The following is a 25,320-nucleotide window of genomic DNA, read 5'->3' on the forward strand; positions in this document are numbered from 1 at the left end:
AGAGGTGATATAGATACATATTATTTGAGTCTTAAGGTTCCATACATTTCTGTTTGTGTTATATGTTAACAACATCTAAAATCGCTTCCTCTAAGTTGCATAAGAACTGTCAAAGAGTGAACATGTCAAAACGTGCTGCAGCAAAGCAGCTTCTCTTCTCAGTGCTGCCTTCATTTAAGTACTAATGACAATGATGGTGACGGTAGTAGACTGTAGTTGTATGTAATTATGTGTGACTCATTATCGATAATTTCTTTTCGTGCAGATGAAGCAAAGCCATCACGACCACATAATGTGAAAATAATCCTGTTTAATTCAACATACTGTTAAAATGTGACAGTAAAATGGTTCAAATGGCTCTGAGCCCTATGGGACTCAACTGCTGAGGTCATTAGTTCCCTAGAACTTAGAACTACTTAAACCTAACTAACCTAAGGACATCACAAACATCCATGCCCGAGGCAGGATTCGAACCTGCGACCGTAGCGGTCTTGCGGTTCCAGGCTGCAGCGCCTTTAACCGCACGGCCACTTCGGCCCGGCAAATGTGACAGTAAATTGCGTTAGTGTGGACATGATATCAGATCGTTATTTCTGCTCAGTGGTGGCTCTCGAAAATCCTTGATATAGTGATACGAAATTCTTATTATCACTGGTTGAGTGACTTCATGTATGCAATACTTCAGTACAAATTGCTGCCATGTTTAGCACACGTGCTCAGAGTTCATCAGTGGTATTAGATGATCATACAATCTCTGCAGAGCATTTCCTACAAACTGTTAAACTACTTGATATGACAATGCAACGATTTTCAAGAGCAAACGTTTAAAAATTCGATGTATGTTGGTTACAGAATCCAGCATTGTCTAGACAAGCGACTAAACTGCAGCCATTTGCTTACACATTCTACAAGAAACTATGTACCATTTGATGGAATTAGCTCGCAAACTCTGCAATCATCTGAAGAAATGTGTGTGAACCAGCTACGCCAGATGTAGGCGCAGAACTACGGCAGCTGGACAGAAATATGGACCCACTGTGTGAAATGTATGTTTCAACATAAACACAGATTCTAGCCAAGCATGCAAGCTAAAGAAGCTGTGCAATGTCCTCAATACGCTACAAGTGTCGGTCAGGGTCAGAACATGTCCTATGTAGCGGTGAGTGCATTATTATGGAGCTGGGGGAATTCGAACACAGGCAAATATCTTGTGTTAGTATGGTGGGTGCTTCCGTGACCAAGGTAGATAAAGCAGTGATTCAAGAGGCAGTGTATGGTTCAAATGGTTCTGACCACTACGGGACTTAACATCTGAGGTTATCAGTCCCCTAGACTTAGAACTACTTAAACCTAACTAACCTAAGGACATCACACACATCCATGCCTGAGGCAGGATTCGAAGCTGCGACCGTAGCAGCAGCGCAGTTCCGGACTAAAGCTCCTAGAACCGCTCGGCCACAGCGGCCGGTGGAGGCACTGTATCAAAGATTTATACCAATTACACGGAAAGTGGGAAAACATTGTCATTTAAGTCACAACGTGGATGAAGGTCTGTTTTAACACATGGTCTTTGTATAGATTTATGACGAAAAATAAGAGGACAACAGCTGGAGAAGTCACTGCAGTACTGAAGTCAAACACGCGAACCCTGTCAGCACCAAAAACAACACAAAGGCAGCTCCATAGACAGCGGCGAGAAGGAATTCCAAAATCACTCAATAGTTCAAATGGCTCTGAGCACTATTTGACTTAACTTCTGAGGTCATCAGTCCCCTAGAACTTAGAACTACTTAAACCTAACTAAGCTAAGGACATCATACACGTCCATGCCCGAAGCAGGATTCGAACCTGCGACCGTAGCGGTCGAGCGGTTCCAGACTGTAGCGCCTAGAACCCCTCGCCCACCCCGCCCGGCTTACTCAATAGTGATGCAAATGCCTGTAACAGGAAGTGATGAAGCCATAAAACCTGGACTTTGTAGCAGTGGAAGAAAGTCATTTGGTTACATCAGTCTTGTTGCACACTTTTTTCGACTTCTGGGCGACTATATGTCCCATGACTAAAACAAAGTGGGGGTTCGGTTATGATTTGCGCAAACATACCACGGTATTCCATGGGGCTCATGAGTACTCTGAAAGGCCACGTTACAGCCAGGGATTACGTGACCAATTTGTTGATCAAATCCATACCATGGTTCGAAGTTTCTTCCCTAATAATGATGTGTTTCAAGACAACGAGGTGACTGTTCACTTAGCTTGCATCATCCAGCTCACGTTTCGCGAGCATCAGGGTGAAATTTCTCATCTTCCTGGTCACCACAGTGCCAGTGTCAATGTTATTGAGCCTTTTTGGTCTACTCTAGGGAGAAAGGTGCGTGATCGCCATTCACCTCTGTCACTGTTACCTGAATTTACCCAAATGTACCTCAATTTTAAAGAAATAAAGGAATACAGGATCTATATTTATCCGTACCGAGACGACTGAAACCTGTTTTTTCGAATGCCAATGGTTTTCCTATTTTTCCTAAGCTGTACTAGCTATGCTCATGTGTAGTGCTTGTGGACTTTACATATTTTTGTCCACTCTCTCTCTCTAAGTCTTTATTTGAGCATGATCATATATGCAACATATTTAAAAGTTTATAATTGAAACAATGTAAGAGAAATATTATGTGTTTTCTCTTTCTGTATAAAGTCCTTCGTGTGCCAATATGGACATATAGTCATCATTGTGGAAGAGTGGACAAAATACTTCGTCAAAAGAACTTCATAATGACTGACAGATCTTGCAATACGGTTGAAAACCGGACAAAGAATTATGGAACGCAGAGGAAATAATTGTTGGTCCTTCAGATTGTGCAAGTTGAATGTTATTTTGTCATTGCTAAGATATCCTAATGGGTTTCACTTCAAGCAAGTGTGTGTACAGGATGTCAAGCGGAGGAGTCCCTTATTTCAAAAATAAATATCTCGAAACATAAGATCGATAGACGAGTGCAGCAAATGCTATGTTTATTATGAAATCTGCAAGAATTTCGAATTAGTTGGGAAAGCTGCTGACAGTTGGCGCTGTAATCACAACACATAATATTTATAAATAGTCGACCATAACCCAAAGCGATCAGTTCCACCATTGAAACGTGAAAGAAGGTTAGCTTACTACAGGAAGAGGTTGAACTCATGTATTCCATTGAACAGTGTGTTCTTCTGGTATTCGAATACCACAGATTATAACACAATCCTATGGCTACAAGGTACAATTTTCAAACATGATTTGGTGTTCTGAAAAAGCACCAATGCAAAACTCTTCGCAAGCTCTTCACCAAATTCCAACCGGCAGGCAGTTTTTTTTTTTTTTTTAAATAAGGATGGGGCCCCTCCACGCCCACACCAACTTGGTCAGCAAACCAAAAGTTCTACTGTTACCTCCTTATAGCATGCTAGTTTTCGAATCAGGAGTCACAGGATGCGGGCTGTGATGTCCATGCGTCTGGGTAGGATTACTCATTGACATGGTCCATCAGGAGACAGAAAGTGGACGAAAGCGATCGAAGGGTAGCCGGTATGCAAGGGCAGAGAAAAAAAATGCTAAGGCAATCGCCAAGGGAAAAAAGCCTCTGAGATAGTAGGACGGGTAGTAATGGCAGTAGCGCCTTGCTAGCTGCGACAGTGCATGCAAGGTGAGGTTGTGTTAGTGCGAGGTATGGTGTATCGTTACCTTGTCGTTGCGGGTGCTCGTTGTAGGGCCTGCTGCAGCGGCTGCGTCCCTGTAAGAGTCCGAGGTCGTCATACATTAGTGGGCGATCGGGCATACATCAGCTCAGAGTGTAAGGTGTGTGTGTGGCTCGTTTACGTGTTGTGTACAGTACGGCTTCCCTGCGATTGCCTTTTTTTCGGCGGGTCGAGCATCTGATCTGGGGTTGCCAGTAGTAGCTGTGTTGCAGGGGCTCGCCAGTACTGTTGTGTTAGCGTGCTATGTACCATAGTTCCTTACTAATAGTGTCTTTGGTCTACTATGTTTCCATCTATGGTTGTGGTAGTAGTTCCCCAGAGAAAGAATAAACGGGTTACGCGAGTGTCTCGTGTTTCTGTACAGTCGTGTGGAGAGTTTTTGAAATACTTGCGAGAGGGTATCTAGCCGATATTCCCAGTGAAGATCCGCGGTGTGCGTGTAACGCGGTGCATTGTTTATGATAATGAGTGCTTTATTCTGTATGAGCTACAGACGGCGCACGCGTATGGGCGCAGCGTATCCCCAGACGGGAGCAGCATACGTCATCAGAGGTCTAATAAATGTGGTGTACATGGACCTGAACACCCTCCTATTCAGTGTGCTACGCCTGTTAAGCATAGGATAGAGTTGTTTGAGCCTCGCGTTTGCTCTGTTGGTCATGTGTTGAATGTGGTCCCCGCAGAGTAGTCTCCGGTCTATCTAGACACCAAAGTATTAGACCTTCTCACGGAAACGTATTGGGCGTGTGTGTAGTGTTATTGGGTTGCAGTGTCGATATTTGCGCAGTAGTTTCGGTCTTCTAGTGAACAGAGCGGCTTCGCACTTGTCGACGTTTACTCTAACACGCCATTTCACCAACCAAGGCTCAGCCGCTCTGAGTGCAGTCTGTAGTCGTGAGTTAATGTTAGACGGTTTCCAATATTGCGAGAGGATGGCAGTGTCATCCCGTAGATTGCCACCATCGTGTTGCGTGTAGCTGGAAGGTCATTAATGTAGAGGTTAAACAGTATGGACCCTAGGATGCTTCCTTGGGGTACTCCAGCCTGGATACCATGTCGTGTTGACTGTTTGCCTTGCACGTTGTTGTTGAAACTCCTGTCCGTGAGGTATGATTGTATGAGACGTACGAGCCTGTCGGGGAACCCAGCGTCGCTGAATTGCGTTTGAAGCCGTTGTGCCACAGACGCTCGAAGGCCTTTTCGATGTCCAAGAACACTGCTCCAGTTTCTTTGTTTGTGTTGTATCCGTGTGTTACGTATTCAACGACGCGGAGGAGTTGTGTTGTCGAGTGGTGATTCCTGAAGCCGAATTGCTCCGGCCTCAGGGTGTCGTTTGTAATGCAGTGCCTAGTGAGTCGTTTTAGTATTACATTCTCAACGATCTTGCTGAGCCACTCAGCAGACTGATGGGTCGGTTATTTTGTGGGCAGGGGTGATCTTTCCCCGGCTTCCTGAATATCAGGACGTTGGTCGTCTTCCAAAAGGCGAGGAAGTGTTGGTGTTTAGGTATGGTATTCGTGTGGTGTGTGAGGTATTCTACTGCTTCATCCGTGAAGTCCTGGAGGACAGGGTTTTGAATGCCATCGTGGTTGGGGACTTCCTAGCTATGGTATGCATGATGGCCCATTTGACTTCAGCTGTGCCAGCCTGTCGAGTGTCGTTGCACGATGGTTGGGCGAAGATGCGTGTAACCTTCTCGTCGTCTCGTCGGTCGCAAGTGTGAACGCTGGATCTGAGGGATCCAGGTTCGATGTGAATGACGCTGCAAGTGTGAGGGCCATCAGTTACGCTTTTTCTTCGGCAGAATATGCCGGTCTGTCGGGCCCTTGTAGCGTGGGTGTGTACAGTTTCTCCCTGGTGAGGTGACGAGCCAGCTGGCCACGCCAGGTGGCGTGGTGTCCAGCCCTTCGAGTTTCTGGTTCCACTGTTGTATTCTAAATGTTTCGATTTTGTCCCAGATTATTCCCTGGAGCCTGTTGATGTGCTGTTTGAAGTGCTGGCGCCTGGTACGCTGCCAATGTCTCCAGAGGCGGTTCCTTATTGAGATAAGGCCCAGAATCTCATGGGGCAGGGCAGCACTGTGTTGTTGTGGTGTGCGGATTGGTATGGTGTCGGCTATTGCGTCTTGGACGGCGCTAGTGAGGCTTTCAATGGCCTCATCAATATGAGCTGGCTCGTTAATCGCCTGGGGAGGTGGGATTCCACTGTCAAGCGTTTCCTTGAAGAGTGTCCAATTCGCGCGCCTGTAGTCTAACATCCTGCGTTGGTCCATGTGCTGCAGTGTTTCTTCAATGTACAGTATAACATGTCGGTCATTTGAGGGCAGATCGTTTTCAACAGCAACGTTGAGTGTCGTTGTTATGCCCTTGATGAGGGCCATGTCTATCACGTCTGGCCTGTGACCCCTCTGGTAGGGAATATGCGTCGGTTCGGTGGGCGCTAGTGTAATGTAGTTTCGTCCTAGTACGTGTTCGTATAGTCTCTTGCCTCTGGAGTTTCGTGTACGTGAGTTCCAGTCAGGGTGTTTTGCGTTAAGATCTCCAGCGGCGATTACGCGCTCTGCTATGTCTAGTATAGTGCTGATGTCGCGTGTCTTGATGTTCTTAGGGCTGTTCTATACTGACACCAGTGTAGTGTAGGCTCCGTTGAACTTGACCCTGACGGCGGTTGTCTCTAATTTTACAAGTTCAGGGAGCACTATGTTTGTGTGTTCAATGTCTTTGCGTATGATGATAGCCGTTCCACCGAAACCAGAACCATCCGGACGGTCGGTACGATAGACTCAGTAGCCGGTGAAGTTTAGGTGGTTGTGTGGTTTGAGTTTAGTTTCGCTCAGTAGTGCAATAAGGATAGCGCGGTAAGTTCCGCCATTTCGTTTTTGATCCCGTCTGCGTTCCAGAACCGGATCTGTGATAATGTCTGGTTGTTTGCGATGGGGGCCGGGTGTGGCGTGTTATCCATGAAGGGGTGTGAAGAGCGTGGTTATTGCTGTTTGTATGGCAGCCCACTACTGCCCGGGTTGAGCAGTCATGAGCTGTGTAAAACGCGTGGTGACGACCGCCGTGATCTTGCTAAAGATCTGAGCAGTCGTATGCTGGGGGAATAGTGTTGCCAATATTCTCCCAGTGTTGCGTTGGTGTTGTGCGTGTCGCCGGCCGAAGTGGCCGCGCGGTTCTGGCGCTGCAGTCTGGAACCGCGAGACCGCTACGGTAGCAGGTTCGAATCCTGCCTCGGCATGGATGTGTGTGATGTCCTTAGGTTAGTTAGGTTTAACTTGTTCTAAGTTCTAGGGGACTAATAACCTCAGCAGTTGAGTCCCATAGTGCTCAGAGCCATTTTTTTGTTGTGCGTGTCGGCCTGTGGCTCGATTGTAGTGTTAGCGGTCGCTCGTGGGGGTGTTGGCGTTGTGTGTGGGCAGGCGCTTGTGTTGCTGCTGTGTGGTGCAGTATGCCGTGCCTGCGTTGCAGCTGTGGTGAGGGGAGGAGTAACATGTGTGCTGGTGTCGCTGGCTTGCTGACTGTGTGCCTGCGTTTCGGTATTCTGCTGTTGCTGAGCGGCTTGTTCCGGTGTGCGTGTGTGACCATTCCTGTTCCCTCGTGGTCGCCTACGCTTTCTCTGAGTTCTGTGGCTCCTTGTGTGGGTGCGTCTTCATGTGCGGTGTGCATGGTTTCGCAGCCCGTGGCCTCAGGGAGTGGGATCGTGTTGTTTGGGAGAGCTGGTGTTGGTACCGGTGCGGTTGTAGTGTTTTGTATTGGGTGGGGTGGTTGTGTTGTTGTCGCAGCGGTTGTGTCGGGTGCGTGTGATGGGTGCAGAGGTTCCGCGGCCCGTCCCACTCCTCCAGGGTGCGTAGCCGTGGCAAACGATACACCGTTCCTGACTGTGTTTGGTGTGGGCCTTGGACGTGGTATGGCGTTGGGTGCCCTTAGTTTTTGTGTTTTGTGCCTCTGCGCCTCGTTGTATACGTCGCAGCCCCTGTAGTTGGCCGCGTGTCCTTGACCACAGTTGGCGCAACGGCGTTCGTTTTGCTGTGTGAGTGTACATGCGTTGGAAGCGTGCTTGCCAGCGTATCCGCGACAACGGGGCGCCAGGCCACAGCGAAGGGCCGAATGATCGAATCGCTGGCAACTGTTGCATTGTTGGAGGAAGTGTGGTGGTTAGTATACTTCTACCCTGACGTCCATCCGCAGAAGGCTCTTTATCTGCAGAAGGCCGCCTGAGGTGCCCCCGTATCGGCCATCTCGACCAGGTCGTGTGGTAGTCGGTCGTGTGAGCGGAAGCCCGTCATGCGGGAAGCACTTTTGCAGTCGAATCCCAAGACGTTGAGTGCCGATTGAACTGTTGTGTTTGGGGTACTGTGGTCCACTCCCTTGACCACGTATTGCTGTGTTCGTTCTTCTAGTGTCCTGTACGTATAGTGCTCGATCACCTCATCTTTGAGAAGTTAAGGAGAGCTTTATATTCTCTGTTGGTAGATACGTACAATGAGGCCCTATCCACAGAGTACTTGGTGCGAAGCGTGCAAGGTGTGTGCCTGTCTGTTGAATGTGTTGTTGAGGTTACCAAGGTAACCATAGTTCTGTATTAAGACTGGGGGAAACCAGTCTTTTGTTGTGCGGGAGTAGCTGCGGTTGGTGTTTCTGTGTTGTTGCTGGCCGCAGGTCGGTTCATGTTGATAGGTGTGTTTGTGTTCCTAGTCGGAACTGTGGTTTTTGGTGTAGGCACCCGCGCCTTTCGGCTGCCTAGCGAGTGTGGTGGCTCGCTTCTATGTGTAGTGTTGTTCTGTTTACGTCGTGGGCCCCCACCCACCAGGGCCCAGTGTAATGGTGCTCCGGGTCCGCATCTGCCGCCACTGATTCCCCTGCTGGAGTCAGCGGCTGCAGCGGGACGGCAGTACAGGAATCACCAGTTGTAGGTGAATGTAAGGTGATGTGAAGTGTGCTTGTTCGTGTGGAAGAGTCGCCTGTGCCGCAGAGGTCAGCGATTACCCGGCGCTGGTCGAGCAGGTCCTGCGCTTGCGCGGCGATCTGCCGATCCTTGCCAGCCGATACGTCCTCTACGGCAACAGGCGGGTCGCTGACGTCGACGGGAACACCTGAGTCACCGCCTCTTTCGCTGCAGCCTTGCTGCGGGTGAGGGCGGGGGAAATACCGGCGGAATCAGCCATCTTGGTATTGCAGGAAATTTTCTTTATTTGGATGGGAAGGGTGCGACAATTTTGCTTTTTTCTGAAAAGAAAAAGGCCTATCCTATTTGCCCTACGGAAGTGGGGGGATGCCCTACGGCCTAGCGTGCGCCGTTAGTGCAGTGGCCTGGAGGAAGAAGGTGGTGTACAGTGCGCGGGGTGGTCCGACGTGAACGGGCCCTGGCAGTATTGCTGACGATCTAGAGGGGAATGTTGGCCCCAGGCAAAATGTAATTACAGTGCTACAGCCATATTCAGTTAAGAATAAACTAATAAACTGCGATCATGTTTCCAGGTCAGCCGGAGAATGTTTCAGAACAAATGGGGATTTGTGCCAGATCTGGACCCCCATGAACCATGGACCCTGCCGTTGTGGGGAGGCTTGCGTGTCTCAGCGATACAGATCACCGTACCGTAGGTGCAAACATAACGGAGGGGCAACAGTCTGGATAATTGACTGATCTAACCTTGTAACATTAACCAAAACTGCCTAGCTATGCTGGTACTGCGAACGGCTCAAAGCAAGGGGAAACTAAAGCCGTAATTTTCTCGAGGGTATGCAGCTTCACTGTGTGGTTAAATGATGATGGCGTCCTCTTGCGTAAAATATTCCGAAGGTGAAATAGTCCACCATTCGGATCTCCGGGCGGGGACCACTGAGGAGAACGGCATTATCAGGAGAAACAAAACTGGCGTTCTACGGATCGGAGCGTGGACTGTCAGATCAATTAATAGGACAGGTAGGTTAGAAAATTTAAAAAGGGAAATGGATAAGTTTAAGTTAGATATAGTGGGAATTAGTGAAGTTTGGTGGCAGGAGGAATAAGACTTATGGTCAGGTGAATACAGGATTATCAACACAAAATCAAATAGGGGTAATGGAGAAGTATGTTTAATAAAGAGTAAAAAATTAGGAGCGTGGATAAGCTACCAAGAACAGGACATTAGACGCGTTATTGTAGACAAGATACACTGTGTGATCAAAAGCATCCGGACACCTGGCTGAAAATGACTTACATTGCTTTCGCAGGTGTGCGTTGAGTCAAGTGCTGGAAGGTTTCTTGGGGAATAGCAGCCCATTCTTCACGGAGTGCTGCACTGAGGAGAGGTATCGATGTCGGTCGGTGAGGACTGGCACGAAGTCGGTGTTCCAAAACATCCCAAAGGTGTTCTATAGGATTCAGGTCAGGACTTCGTGCAGGCCAGTCCATTACAGGGATGTTATGCCATGTAACCACTCCGCCACAGGGCGTGCGTTATGAACAGGTTCTCGATCGTGTTGAAAGATGTAATCGCCATCCCCGAATTGCTCATCAACAATGGCAAGCAAGAAGGTGCTTAAAACATGTGCTGTGATTGTGCCACGCCAAACAACAAGGGGAGCAAGTCCCCTTAATGAAAAACACGACCTCACCATAACACCACCGCCTCCGAATTTTACTGTTGGCAATGTACACGTTGGCAGATGCGTTCACCGGCCATTCGCAGTACACACACACTGCCATCCCTATCGACACACTGTGTACCACACAACGTCTTCTCACTGTTCAATCGTCCAATGTTTACGCTCCTTACACCAAGCGAGGCATCTTTTGGCATTTATTGACGTGATGTGTGGCTTATGACCAGCCGCTCCATTATGAAAGCCAAGTTCTCTAACATGTCGCCTAACTGACATAGTACTTGCAGTGGATCCTGATGCAGTTTGGAATTCCTGTGTGATGGTCTGGATGGATGTCTGCCTATTACACATTACGACCCTCTTCAATTGTCGGCGGTCTCTGTCAGTCAAGAGATGAGGTCGGCCTGTACGCTTTTGTGCTGTGCGTGTCCCTCCACGTTTCCACTTCACTATCACATCGGAAACAGTGGATCTAGGCATGTTTAGGAGTGTGGAAATCTCGTGTACAGACGTATGATACAAGTGACATCCAATCACCTGACCACGTTCAAAGTCCGAGAGTTCCACTGAGTGCCCCATTCTGTTCTCTCACGATGTCTAATGACTACTGAGGTCGCTGACATGGAGTACCCGGCAACAGGGTGGCAGCTCAATGCTTATAATATGAAAAACGTATGTTTTTTGGGGTGTTCGGATACTTTTGATCACATAGTGTATATACGAATCTCCCGCCTACCACAGTAGTACAGATTTATATACCAATTAGCTCCGCAGATGATGAAGAAACGTATGATGCGATAAAAGAAATTATTCAGATAGTTAAGGGAGACTAAATTTTAATAGTTGTGGAGGACTGGAATTTGATAGGGAAAGGAAGAGAAGGAAAAGTAGTAGGTGAATATGGAATGGGGGTAAGAAATGAAAGAGGAAGTCGCCTGGTAGAATTTTGCGCAGAGTATAACTTAATCATAACTGACACCTAGTTTAAGAATTATGAAAGAAGACTGTGTACGCGGAAGAGGCCTGGAGACACTGGAATAATTCAGATAGATTATATAATGGTAATACAGAGATTTAGGAACCATATTTTAAATTGAAAGACATTTCCAGGGGAAATTTATTGGTTATAAGCTGTAGATTAAAAAAAAAGAAACTAGAAAATGTAGGAGTTTAAGGAGATGGGACACGCATAAACTGAAAGCACCAGAGGTTGCAGAGAGTTTCAGTGAGAACATTAGGGAACAATTGACAAATGCAGGGGAAAGAAACACAGTAGAAGAAGACTGGGTAGCTTTGAGAGGCGAAATAGTGAAGGCAGCAGAGGATCAAGTAGGTAATAAGTCGAGGACTAGTAGAAATCCTTGGGTAGCAGAAGAGATACTGAATTTAATTGATGAGAGGAGAAAATATAAAAACGCAGAAGACGAAGCAGGCGAAAAGAAATACAAACGTCTTGAAAATGAGATCGACAGGAAGTACAAAATAGCTAAGCAAGGATGGCTAGAAGACAAATGTGACAATGTAGAGGCATATGTCACTAGGGGTAAGAGAATTACTGGCTACAGGAAAATTAAAGAAACCTTTGGAGGAAAGAGAACCACCTGTTTGAATATCAAGTGCTCAGATTGAAAACCAGTCCTAAGCAAAGAAGGGAAAGCAGAAAGGTCGTAGGAGTATATAAAAGGTCTATACAAGGGCTATGTACTTGAGGGCAATTTTATGGAAATAGAAGAGAATGTAGATGAAGATGAAATGGGAAACATTATACTGCGTGAAGAGTTTGACAGAGCACTGAAAGACCTGAGTCGAAAGAAGGCCCCGGGAGTAGACAACATTCCATTAGATTATTAGAACTACTCTCAGCCTTGGGAAAGCTACCCGTGACAAAAATCTACCATCTGGTTAGCAAGATGTATGAGACAGGCGAAATACCCTCAGACTTCAAGAAGAATATAATAATTCCAATCCCAAAGAAAGCAGGTGTTGACAGATGTGAAAATTACCGAACTATCAGTTTAATAAGTCACGGATGCAAAAAACTAACGCGAATTCTTTACAGACGAATGGAAAAACTGGTAGAAGCCGACCTAGGGGAAAATCAGTTTGGATTCCGTAGAAATGTTGGAACACGAGAGGAAAAACTGACCCTACGACTTATCTTAGAAGATAGAGTAAGGAAAGGCAAACCTACATCTCTAGCATTTGTAGACTTAGATAAAGCTCTTGACAATGTTGACTGGAATACTGTCTCTCAAATTCTGAAGGTGGCAGTGGTAAAATTCAGGGAGCGAAAAGCTATTTACAATTAGTACAGAAACCAGACTGCAGTTATAAGAGTTGATGACCACGAAAAAATGTAGACGGGCAATGGCAAGGAAAGCGTTTCTGAAGGAAAGAAATTTGTAAATATCCAGTATAGATTTTCTGTCGGGAAGCCGTTTCTGAAAGTATTTGTATAGAGTGTAGCTATGTACGGAAGTGAAACATGGACGATAAATAGTTTAGACAAGAAGAGAGTAGAAGCTTTCGAAATGTGGTGCCACAGAAGAATGCTGAAGATTAGATGGGTAGATCACGTAACTAATGAGGAGGTACTCAACAGAATTAGGGAGAAGAGGACTTTGTGGCACAACGTGACTAAAAGAAGGGATCGGTTGGTAGGACACGTTCTGAGGCATCAAGGGATCACCAGTTTAGTACTGGAGGGTAAAAATCGTAGAGGGAGACCAAGAGTTGGGTACACTAAGCAGATTCAGAAGTATGTTGGTCGCAGTAGTTACTCAGAGATGGAGAGGGTTGCATAGGATAGGATAGCTTGGAGAGCTGCATCAAACCAGTCTGTGGACTGAAGACAACACAACAACTGGACTCAAGCCCGGATTTCTCACCATAAATGGAGATTTCGGTCACTCCTGGAGGCGCGCTCAGATAGGCGAAGTGATTAAGGTGACCGCTCGTGACAGGGGGGAAATCTGGGTTTGAGTTCTGTCCCAGCACAAATTTTCATTTGTTCTGAAATATTTTCGAGCTAATACGGAGCCATAATTGCAATTTACGGGTTCATTGTTAACTGAATACAGTTGTTGATCATCAGTGCAGTGCCTCACAATACACGAGAGTGTTACATGGCAATGGCGATAGAAAACAGACTCACCCCATGACGGACTTAGGGTAGTATAGTGCGAGCACAAGGGCGTGAAGACACCAGGACAGATGGAGGTTTGGGCCATTCATGGAGATGAGCTTAGATACCTGTAGTGGTTGAGGCGGACCGCTTGCAACAAGCGGGAAACTGCGACCGTGAACCAATCCCGAAATAATTTTTATTTTTTCTGCAATATTCTCCACCTGATGCTGAACCAAAATAATCTGAGAGTTCATTCTTAATTTCTAAACTGTAGTTATTCCTGAAAATGTAGCCACAATTTCCTGAATAATTCAGCAACATCCAGGGAAATTCATCGAGGAACTGCAGACCAGACTGGTTTGAAGTGTTCCAGCATGCAGACAATACTCACACAGAGATCACTGTTTCCGATCCAAAGACACCACGCCATATCTGTATGAGCTGTGTGACAGGGGACTAACTTTGCGAAGCGAATTCTCACGATGATTGATAATGAAGGATTTGGTATTGGCAGCGTCTGCTTCACAGATGAAGCACGCCTGAATGGACGTGAATATATAGAACTGACGATTTTGTGGTTCCGAAAACCTCCATTTGTGTGAAGCGAAACCACTGTATTGCACAAAGCTTCCGTTTTGTCTGTGGTGTGCAGCAGAGGCTTTATTGGCACTTTAGTATCTGAGAAACGATCACTAGAAAACGTTATGTTGCTATTTGTCGCGACACATTTAACGTTGGAGGACTGACCGAGCACCGACTGGTTCACGTAAGATGGGGTCAGACCACATCGCACTGAAAATGTTTTCTTTATTGGAGAATAGTTTGACAATAGGGTTATTGGCTGAAATATTCACCTGATGTGATACTTCTTCAGGCACATAGAAAGGCTGTGTCTACCAGAACCATCCCATCCTGACCGACGAGCTTGGGTCAACGATTTGTGCGGCATCTGAATCCATTTCCGATCAGACATTAGAGAATGTTCATTAGCATCATCACCATACTGCTCGTGGTTGAAATTTCCAAAAAAATGAGTGTAACTGCAAAGACTGCTTGCAGAGGACGAGTTCGATTATGATGTTAGTAACTTTTAGAACTATTTAGAAACTTCTGTATAAAATTTGTACAGCTTTCACAATAAACATACTAATTGTTCGGTGTATCTAAGTTTCCGGACATTTAACTTCCAAACTAGAGACTCCGACGCTTGACTCCTTGTACTTTCAAAAACATTGTTTTAGCGCAAATACCAGCTTTTACAGGAGATACTGCGTGGCGTTTATGGTACATCACATTCAGTGAAATCAATGGTATTCCACCGAAAGAAAGAGTAAATCCGAACAATGTATTTATATTCGATGATTTTGCAGTGGAAAGTAAGGATCAAATATGGAAATATTTATGTTTCGGTCGATATATGGGGATATACCTCCTTTGTTTGAGCCAAAATATTCTATGATTTCGAAGCACTTGATAAGGTATAATGTAAACTTTATAATAGCGGTATTACCGATCATCGTTAATATTACACCAGCAATGGAAAGACTATAAATATCCACCATGTCCACGCAATATCAGAAGTGCAGCCAATCCAGATGAGGCTCGAGACACGCTTCCCGGAAGTTGCGACGTGCGACTGCTGAGCACGAGAGTTATTTCTGGAGATCAGATGGAGTCTGTTTGTGCTTCCATGGGACACAGCTGTCGCAAACTTGCACTGTTGACCTTATGTCAGAGTTTTATGTTCAAAGTGTTTAGCTGTGTCTAATGGATAGAGGTTGTGAAACGTCCTCTTAGAAAAATTATTGAATTACTGTGCTGGTAAACCCCTTACATCAGTTGATTTTCAAACAGCTGAGCAGAACTGAACGTACTCAGTCATTTCGCTCTTTACCTATTCTGATCAACACTAAACTGACACACAATATTTTTAGCGCAACGGAATCTGACTTTCAATAATCCCTACAAAAGAATGGTCCTGACTAACAATAACCTATACCTTTCATGAATCACTTACCTCACAAAAATCTTCGTTACTCGAACTACTGCAATACAGCCAGCGCCAATACTGCCAGCTAAGTAAAAGATTCTAACTACTGAAGGCACTAACTACTGATAGGCATATTTAAAAGATTTTGATAGAGAACAAACAATGTATTTACCTTAATAGTGTTCAAAAGTCATTATATATAGCAGTTCATGAAATCTAGTCTTACAAATTTACTGTCTCTGATGGACACACGTCCAGATCATCCGCTCTCAAAACTCCGCCATCTCCATCCCCACATCCACCACTGCGCAACGCTACGCGTTGTTAACAGCCAACTGCCCAACACTACAATAGCGATTATTTCAACAATGCCCCCCAGCCACAGACTGCACACAGCACAGTCAATGATTTTCAAACAGAGCGCTACATGGCGTTACCAACACAAAAACCTAAACAGTCTACCTACTGTTGTAGAAGTGGCTCTTAGCACGTTCAGAGCTAGAGATTTACACTTCAGTTCAATTTTTTCAGTCGCCTCTTTGTCTACCTTGGAAATCAAGAGTTTTATTTGTATAAATAATTTTACGTATGCTCTTGCCAGTCACAGCAGTTGAGAGCTGTAATGAAAAGTGTATTTCAGTACTAAAAGAGTTATGTTATTTGACTGTGAGTGTTCATCTTCTGTTCTCTTTTTCCATTAAAATATACAGGGTCTCACGAAATAAGCGTCAAACGAAAAAACTACAAAGAATGAAACTTGTCTAGCTCAAAAGGGGAAACCAGATGGCGCTATGGTTGGCCCGCTAGATGGCGCTGCCATAGCTCAAACAGATATTAAGTGCGTTTTTTTAAAATAGGAACCCCCCACTTTTATTACGTATTCGAGGAGTACTTAAAGAAATGTGAATGTTTTAGTTGGACCACTTTTTTCGCTTTGTGACAGATGGCGCTGTACTAGTCACAAACATATGGCTCACAATTTTAGACGAACAGTTGGTAACAGGTAGGTTTTTTAAATTAAAATACAGATCGTAGGTACGTTTGAATATTTTATTTCGGTTGTTACAATGTGATACATGTACCTTTGTGAACTTATCATTTCTGAGAACGCAATCTGTTACTGCGTGATTACCTGTAAATACCACATTAATGCAATAAATACTCAAAATGATGTCCGTCAACCACAATGCATTTGGCAATACGTGTAACGACATTACTCTCAACAGCGAGTAGTTCGCCTTCCGTAATGTTCGCACATGCATTGACAATGTGCTGACGCATGTTGTTAGGCGTTGTCGGCGGATCACGATAGCAAATATCCTTCAACTTTCCCCCAGAAAGAAATCCGGGGACGTCAGATCCCGTGAACGTACGGACCATGGTATGATGCTTCGACGACGTTCAAAGTCGTTGCCATGCAATTTCTGGTGCATAGAAATATGGTACGGGTGCAATCGATGTTGATGTAGCATTCTCAACACCGACGTTTTTGAGATTCCCGATTCTCGCGCAGTTTGTCTGCTACTGATGTGCGGAATAGCCACGACAGCAGCTAAAACACCTACTTGGGCATCATCATTAGTTGCAGGTCGTGGTTGACGTTTCACATGTGGCTGAACACTTCCTGTTTCCTTAAATAACGTAACTATCCGGCGAACGGTCCGCACACGTGGATGACGTCGTCCAGTATACCGAGCAGCATACATAGCACACGACCGTTGGACATTTTGATCACAATGGCCATACATCAACACGATATCGACCTTTTCTGCAATTGGTAAACGCTCCATTTTAACACGGGCAATGTATCACGAAGCAAATACCGTCCGCACTGGCGGAATATTACGTGATACCACGTACTTATACGTTTGTAACTATTACAGCGCCATCTATCACAAAGCGAAAAAAGTGGTCCAACTAAAACATTCATATTTCTTTACGTACTACACGAATATGTAATAAAAATTGGGGTTCCTATTTTAAAAAACGCAGTTGATATCCGTTTGACCTATGGCAGCGCCATATAGCGGGCCAACCATAGCGCCATCTGGTTTCTCCCTTCAAGCCGGGCGTGTTTCGTTCTTTGTTGTTTTTTCGTTTGATGGTTATTTCGTGAGATATTTGGCCCGGTCACTACCAATGGACCACCCTGTATAGGGTGATTTTTTCCAATGTGTACAAACTCTAGGGATTGATCGATCAGAGGACATAGAACAAAAAAGGTCTAATGAACTTATGGCAGGAAATGCATTGTTCCCATGCTAGAGATCATTTATTCAATCATACATGGTTACAGAGACTGCGGTCTAATACGCACTTTGCCATGTAGCCACAGTTACAGTATGTGTTAAAAATAGCTTGCATGTGCCTCAACGCATGCGAGTACGAGCCATAGCATGTTCTATCTCACACGTTCACATCGGCCAGGCTTCATCCGAACAGTGTCAAAGCCAGCATGAATACGATGTCCCAGTGCCTCCATATCTGTAATGGGCTCTGCACACATGATATTTTTTAAATGACCCCATAAACCAGAAATCGCTCGGGTGAACGAGCAGGCTATGCAACTGGACCCCCTCGTGCCATCCATCGACCAGGGAAGATATGACTGAGACGCGCCCGGACGTTACCGGTAAACTGGGGTGGCGTACCATCATAACCCTTCGAATCATCGATGGTAATTTTTCCAGCAGGGGAGGCTAAGTCACGCGCAAGACGCGCCGATAATTCCGGCCTGTTAGGCAACGTGGAAAGAAGGCTGGTCCCAAAATACTGTTGCCAATTGTCCCGGCCCACTCATTCCGGCTGCACTGAAGCTGATGATTTGCTGTCACCATATCATGTGGGTTCTGTATACCATCTCTCAGTTACGAGGGTCGAAGATATCACTTCGCACAAAGGTGGCCTCATCTGTGAATAGGATGGATGACACAAATCCCGGTATGGTGGTTGCCTGGTGAAGAAACCAGTGACAAACAGCTCCCGATGTGGAACGTCCGTCGCCCTGCACGCGCTGTAAGTGATAAGGGTAGTAACAATTGTCACAGAGAATGTTCCACGTGGTCGTCTGGCTTACCCTGTACTGGCGGGCCAGCTTCCTGGTACTGACATGGCAGTCGCCTTCCACAATCACATTTCTCTCCAAGGCTCTGGTGTCCGAACATTTCGCATACGTCCTTCATGATTTCCTGCTTCCTGGAAAGACCCTATTTCAGACACTGTTGCAAAATTGAATGCCTTCGTTGTTGTCGGCGGGGATAGGTCTCCCGATAGAACCTTGCTCTCCGTCGCCCGTTGCCATCTGCTTTTCCGTAAGTAAACAGTGTCGCCAAGCTCTCGACTCGAATAGGGAGCCACTGTGCACAACGCTGTATCACATCCACTACTAGGTGAGTCAGCAAGAGAACTGAATCGGACAAAACATTGCCAATCGCTATGGCAGGAGAGGGCGCTAGGGCATGACATATGAGGAACAGTACTACTTTGTAGGAGGAAACCATGAATACTGTAACTGTGGCTCCACAGTACAGTGCATATTAGACCGCAGTCTTTGTAACAAAGGATGACTGAATAAATGGTGCCTAGCATGGAAACCATGCACTTCCAGACGTAAGTTCAAATGGTTCAAAAGGCTCTGTGCACTATGGGACTAAACATCTGAGGTCATCAGTCCCCTAGAACTTAGAAGTACTTAAACCTAACTAACCTAAGGACATCACACACATCCATGCCCGAAGCAGGATTCGAACATGCGACCGTAGCGGTCACGCGGTTCCACACTGAAACGCCTAGTTTGCACACGGTGGAAAAAATCACTGCATAATGGAGAACATAGCAGCTATAGCTTTCAAACAATATGAATTTAAAAACAAATTTATCAAGCAACTGTAGTAACTGACATAAATATTAATGACTTTATAACTATATGCAGAGATTTCTGGATTCACATACAATATGTGTTTCCAGTTATTTATAAAACAAGAACATTGAACGACGTGTGATACAGATGACATTTCGAGGAGTTTCTTTTAAACCGTACCATAGCAACATGTAACTGTGTCAGTATGTTGATTACCGTAGACAAATTCTCACACATGTCATGCATTCATTTCGAGTGGATGACAGAGAAGCGAAACGACGGAATAAACTCCCACATAAATATGCTGATATTTCTGTACCAACAGCGGCTTTTGGACTTTAGGAGGAAACTGGGCCAACTTCAGGATTATGCGCCAAACCCTGCCCACACTCATTATGGCAAACCTGCTGCTCGTATTATTATTTTGATATTTTCAGTATGGAGTGTACAGAAAATTGAGAAGCTTATTCTTCAGACGCTGCTTGCTTTTATTGGGAAGTTAGTAATCTGTAGTCGGATTAAGTGAGGTGATGCTGGAGGAATTAGGTTATGAAATGATGCTCTCTGCAGGTAGTATATGTTCAGGAATGCGGGCAGCAAAATAACTGATGATAGCAGAAGTACAGGGGATATTAAATGGGGACTGCCAAAGCAACAATAGCTTTCCTGTAAACGGCGAAGATGCTAATTCGCTTGCATTCTTCTCATTATCTAGATGAAATATTCTGATAAATTCCCACTTAAGATATGACATTGAGTTAGAAAATCAACCTTTTTGAGTCCAATTCCATTTTGTGCATAAGCTATCCTTGTTCTCCTCTTTCACATTTCGAACTGTCTTCCTCAGCTACGATTATGACAAGGAGAGGGTGATTATTGCAACAGTGTCTTGTACACATATTTGCAAAATCCATACCTTCTGAAATGGTAGCTGCTTCCTAAACCAGTTTCACTTGTGCTGTAGCAGCTATGTCTCATCTGTTCTCTTCAGTATTTCTTTAATTGAGGTGCTACCTATTACAACGAAAGTCAGTGACGAGCCTTAATAAACCCTCCATGTCGTATGTCTCCTAGCAATCTCGTAGGAGTCATCCGCTTTGGGAGTATTAATTTAAATCACCAACAAAATAAAAGTTAAGTCTCTGAAAAGATTCGAAGCTCCAGTCAGTGACACAGATTTGTATTTTGTTCATCATCTCTGTAGCAAATAAGATGGGAAGAATTGAGGAAGCATTGAACAAGCTTTGAGATGGGATACCCTGAGTTAAGGATGAATGTAAAATAGCCTGATATTCACAGCTTATGCTTTCATAAAATTTACAGTACCGATTGCATCTTTCTGCACTTTATTAACTTCCGCTTGTACTATTTTAGAAAACAATTACTTATGTGTATCATGATGCAATATATGATTTTTACAGAAGGAGAAACAGAAAACACTCTCTCCCTGAACGACTTTTCAGGTCCAGTAGATACTGCCGCCCCATCGATATATGTAACAGGACAAGTTTTCCATGGCCGATTGTTATAAATAAAAGAAAATATCTTCAACCGTAGTCCTCGCTTGCAGAGCGTTACAAAACAGAACGTCCTCGTGCATTTCATTTTCATAACAATAGCTTGCGAAGAGAAGAAACAGGGAAAGATTTCCGATATCAGTACTGTCATGAAGTTGCAGGGCGAATTTTGGGCTATCATGAAGACTTGGAAGCAAATACTACAAGTCACGGTATTATCTGACAGCGGCATTGACTTTAGATTCTTGCCAAACCGTTTCACGTTTCGCTCACTTTGATAGATAAGGGAACAAGAAATTTCTCACCAATAACGTGTGGTCATTTAGATTTTGCAATTAAGTAGGATACCTCTAGGGATACCTATGGTCTTTCCCAGGAAGTGAAGCATGCTTGTTGAGGAATCTGACATTTCCTTTAGGTTGTTGCTCACGACCCTTAAAAATTTCGTTGGATTTACTTCCACTGACGAACCAAAACATTACGACCACCTGATTGGTAGCTTGTCGGGCCATTTTTCTAACCCCATGTATCAGAGATTCTGCGTATCATCGATTTCACAGTTCCTTGGTAGATTTGTGTAGCTATGTGGCACAAGGTGGCTACGCACAAGTCATCTACGAGGGTTATTCGGAATGTAAGGAACGATCGGTAGCGAAATGGAAACCACAGTGAAAAAGCGATGAAGATTTGCACAGGTGTGTTAATTAGTGTCTCTAGTATGCCCGTCGATCGTGTTACGTCATTCTTTTTAGTTCTGAGCACACAGGGAGCACATAAAGATACCTAGAACAATAGTGTCTCCCGCCAAGTACGAGGGCCTGGTGAGAAATTTCGCCTGGAGCTATGCAGCCAACATTACATAACTGTCGTGCGTTTTCTTCAAGACAATTCTCAGCCGCATTCTGCAGGGCAATGAAGATGCTCCTCATCTTTTTCAATTGGAAATGTTTGATTACCCACAAGACAGCCCGTAATTGTCTCCCTCTGAGTTGTCTGCTGCAGAGCGCCTTGTTCAAGAATGTGCGCAGAATGGTGTGCTGATAAAGACACGTGCGTCCACAGGCGTCGTGCTTTTTCGCCAGAGGTGCCACAGATCGCCATCTATCCCACTTGGTAGAGCAGACAAGCCTCCAAACCCGACGTTCTGTGAAGAGTCGTGGACATCCAACAACTTAGTGCTTAGTGGTAGTTTCGCGGCTCTTCATCCACTTTCCGTAGAAGCTCACGACTCTAGCACGTGAACATTCGACCAGCTTCTTCGTTTTCGGGATGCTCGTTCACCGGCTCTGCGTAATAATAATCTGCCCCTCGGCAGAGAAGTTTATCTCAGTGGATTTCTCCATTTTTAGTGCATATCTTCGCTAGGATAGTCCCCCGTCCGTCTCTGTTCGGCTCACTACTTTTGTGTCTGCAAGGCCATCAGCAAGAATCCAGCCTTGCAGCGGGCAGTGGTTATAATGGTTTGGCTTATCAATGTACATGGTCTGGTTGTTTTGGCTGCAGGTTTTAGTGTTATAGGCTTGAAACTATCGTTGACTAAAATCTTCAAACATAGAGCACACTGTGATCGTTCCCATTGCTCAAAAGAATGATGCTAGAACCTAATGTCAGACAGTGACATTGATATTTATTGACTTTGGTTTTTGCGTTTAGAACTAAACTGCTGATAGAATTCGATGAATCACTTCCATGTGATCTCTCTTTAAAGCTTCGAATCAGCCACTGATCCGCGGGAAGGGCAGAACTTGTATCACATTATTATAAGTCCGGTTAACTACTTCTGTTGAACAAGCACTAGAATTCAACTTCTAGCTAACTCATTACCTTTGAAATGACTTCGAAACTCTGGTTGAAATCGAATGTATATTCACAATGGATGTGATAAACAATGTATGCTTGTAGTCATTGTTGCAAGGAAGTGGCGGTCACATTGCCAAGCGGCGAATTGTCATTAGTGGTTGTTAAATGTTTTGTAAGCAGCTAACCATGTGTTGGTGGGTGACAGGGTCTGTTAGATGAAATATTACTAGCTACTTTCCTCAACATTCTTGCTGACATGGTCTATTAGCCAGTCCTTGTGAAATAAGACTGGACATTAACGATGAGAGAGCTTCCTACCTTGGTTCTTGGAAACGAGAATCTGACGCTAGCAATATTTGTCCACCGAAAGCCTTCTTCTTACATTATACAAAATGTTAGTGTTTCAACGAAAACCGTTGCCCCACTCTACTAATCTCTGCGCCCCTCCTCCCCCTTTCCCAGGGGGACGCACCCCTTACTTTCAGGACGACTTATATAAGGCACCGGACGCTCATAGCCGGAAATGGGGTAGAGATTTCTGTCAGAATACCCAGATTCATTTAAACCATCGTTACCCTAAATCTATGAAGACAAACTTGAGGAAGCTCCATTGAGAAGGACACAGCGGTTCTCCTGCCCTATACGTGCCTAGTCGATGCAAAGTATTAGAGTTTAAAAATACGTTGACGGCGAGGTCATTAGAGGCACAAGACAAGCTCGGATGGCGGAAAGCTATGAAAGACTCGACAGTGTCGTCATCAAAGGAAACATCCCATCACTGATTTTTAGAAGGTTTGAAGTTGTGTGTGTGTGTGTGTGTGTGTGTGTGTGCACGTGTGTGTGTGTGTGTGTGTGTGTGTGTGTGTGTGTGTGTGTGTTTGTGTGTGCATGTTTGCGTGTGTGTGTTAAAAATGGATAGACGTACAGAATGTATGATGTTAATGACACGATACAAATTGCAAAAGCCATCTAACTCGTTAAATGATCAGACAATAGTTACACAGAACACATATTTTCATAAATTTAGCAAAACGACAATAAATAGGTTTCCATATAAATTTCACTGTGGGTATATTAGCTCACAAGGACAATAGAAGAATCGGAAAATGTGTTAGCCATCTACTTGTAGCGTCAGCTGTGCGATCGGTCTGTCTCCTCATTTGTGTAAGCGTAAGCTGATATACGAAATAGTTAGTCAAACTTAGAAGCCTTTTTCTCTGAAAAGGGTTTTACCATGGGGAATCTGAAAGCTAGCACAAGGGCTGTGCTGTGAAGGGAGAACCCAAGCCAACACCAGTCACAAATAAAATGTTTTTAACAGAAAATTTACTTCACAGTTGGCAAGCTTAATTTGACGTAGCACTCGTAGGTAGCTGCATGTATTTATGGTTATAAAATCCTTAGCAGAATTTTTTTAAGATCTCACACAGCTTGAACAATCTCAGCTATATTTAAAATAATGATCTCTTAAAAAAAGGCAAACATAATGATCTCCTTTGAGAGGGTAAATATTTCTCAGAAACACTGTATCATATATAACTTTAAAAAATCCCAAGAATATCGTAATCATGGTATTTTAAGTAAGAAGTTTGCTTGTTATAGTTAGCTGTTATTATGGCAACCAACATCTTTAACTACTAACAGCTTCCTGAAATCGTGCCAAAATTTAAGGCTAACAAATACTGACGCTAAGAAAATGAATGATTAAATTTATAACATCAGGAATACCAACACAAATAAGACGGTTACTCACGTCATTTCAGAAACAACTATTTCTCAAGACACACAACTGGCTAAAATCGTAAGACCAACATTCAATAACTGGCTAATAATAATTTACAGAGATTAACACGTGCACTTGCACAGCATGTAAGAAAATACCGCTAGGCATACACTTAAATACGGCTCAACTGCCAAATGGCAAGCAGATTAAGCGAGGCACTTTAACAGAAAGCTTTAAACATAATAACCTTAATACGGCTGTTATGTACATCACTCAGACCTAAATCCAAAGGCAAGGCGCCAACCCGTTCTCGTTTGCCTCATCAATATTACAAATGTCTATGTCTACTTCACCGACACCTCGTCGCGCAAGCACCCCAGTACCTTGCTTCAGAGATTAAACACCTTTCATACCATCATAATCGAAACACGAGCTGACTCTTTATTTGGTATCCTAACTGTTCCCACTCACAAAACAAAAACTTTGAAAACTCCTTCTCAGTTGCCGCTGTCCGCCTCTGGAACAAACTGCCTCCTACCTTGCGAAAAATTCAGTCACCTGCTGCTTTCAAGAAGAAGTTGAAGCATTTCCTACTATCATCCTCATAACGTTTCCCACAAAATTAATGTACAAGGCCAATCCCCTCCTCTGTGAAACAGCAAAGCTAGTGTCTGCTATCTTGCTCCTTTCTCTTCATCCTCTTCATCTATCTCTATTAGCCACGCAATCTTCTTTTCCTTTATATTTCCTTAATTATGTTTCATCATGTCTCTATTCTTTTCTTCCATTCACCATCAGTCTTCCTCATACTCCCTGTTGCTAGCACTCCTATCTAAAATCTCCCTCTTTCATAATGTCTAATTATAACAGTACTTATCATCTACGAATATAAACTCTATGTGTATGTATTTTTCCAAGTGTGCCTTTGTAATTGTTTATTCCACTTTTTATACTATATGTAGTTTAACATGCCTACTGAAACATATGAA

The sequence above is a fragment of the Schistocerca nitens genome, chromosome 4 (assembly GCF_023898315.1).
Source record: "Schistocerca nitens isolate TAMUIC-IGC-003100 chromosome 4, iqSchNite1.1, whole genome shotgun sequence".
NCBI lineage: Eukaryota > Metazoa > Arthropoda > Insecta > Orthoptera > Acrididae > Schistocerca > Schistocerca nitens.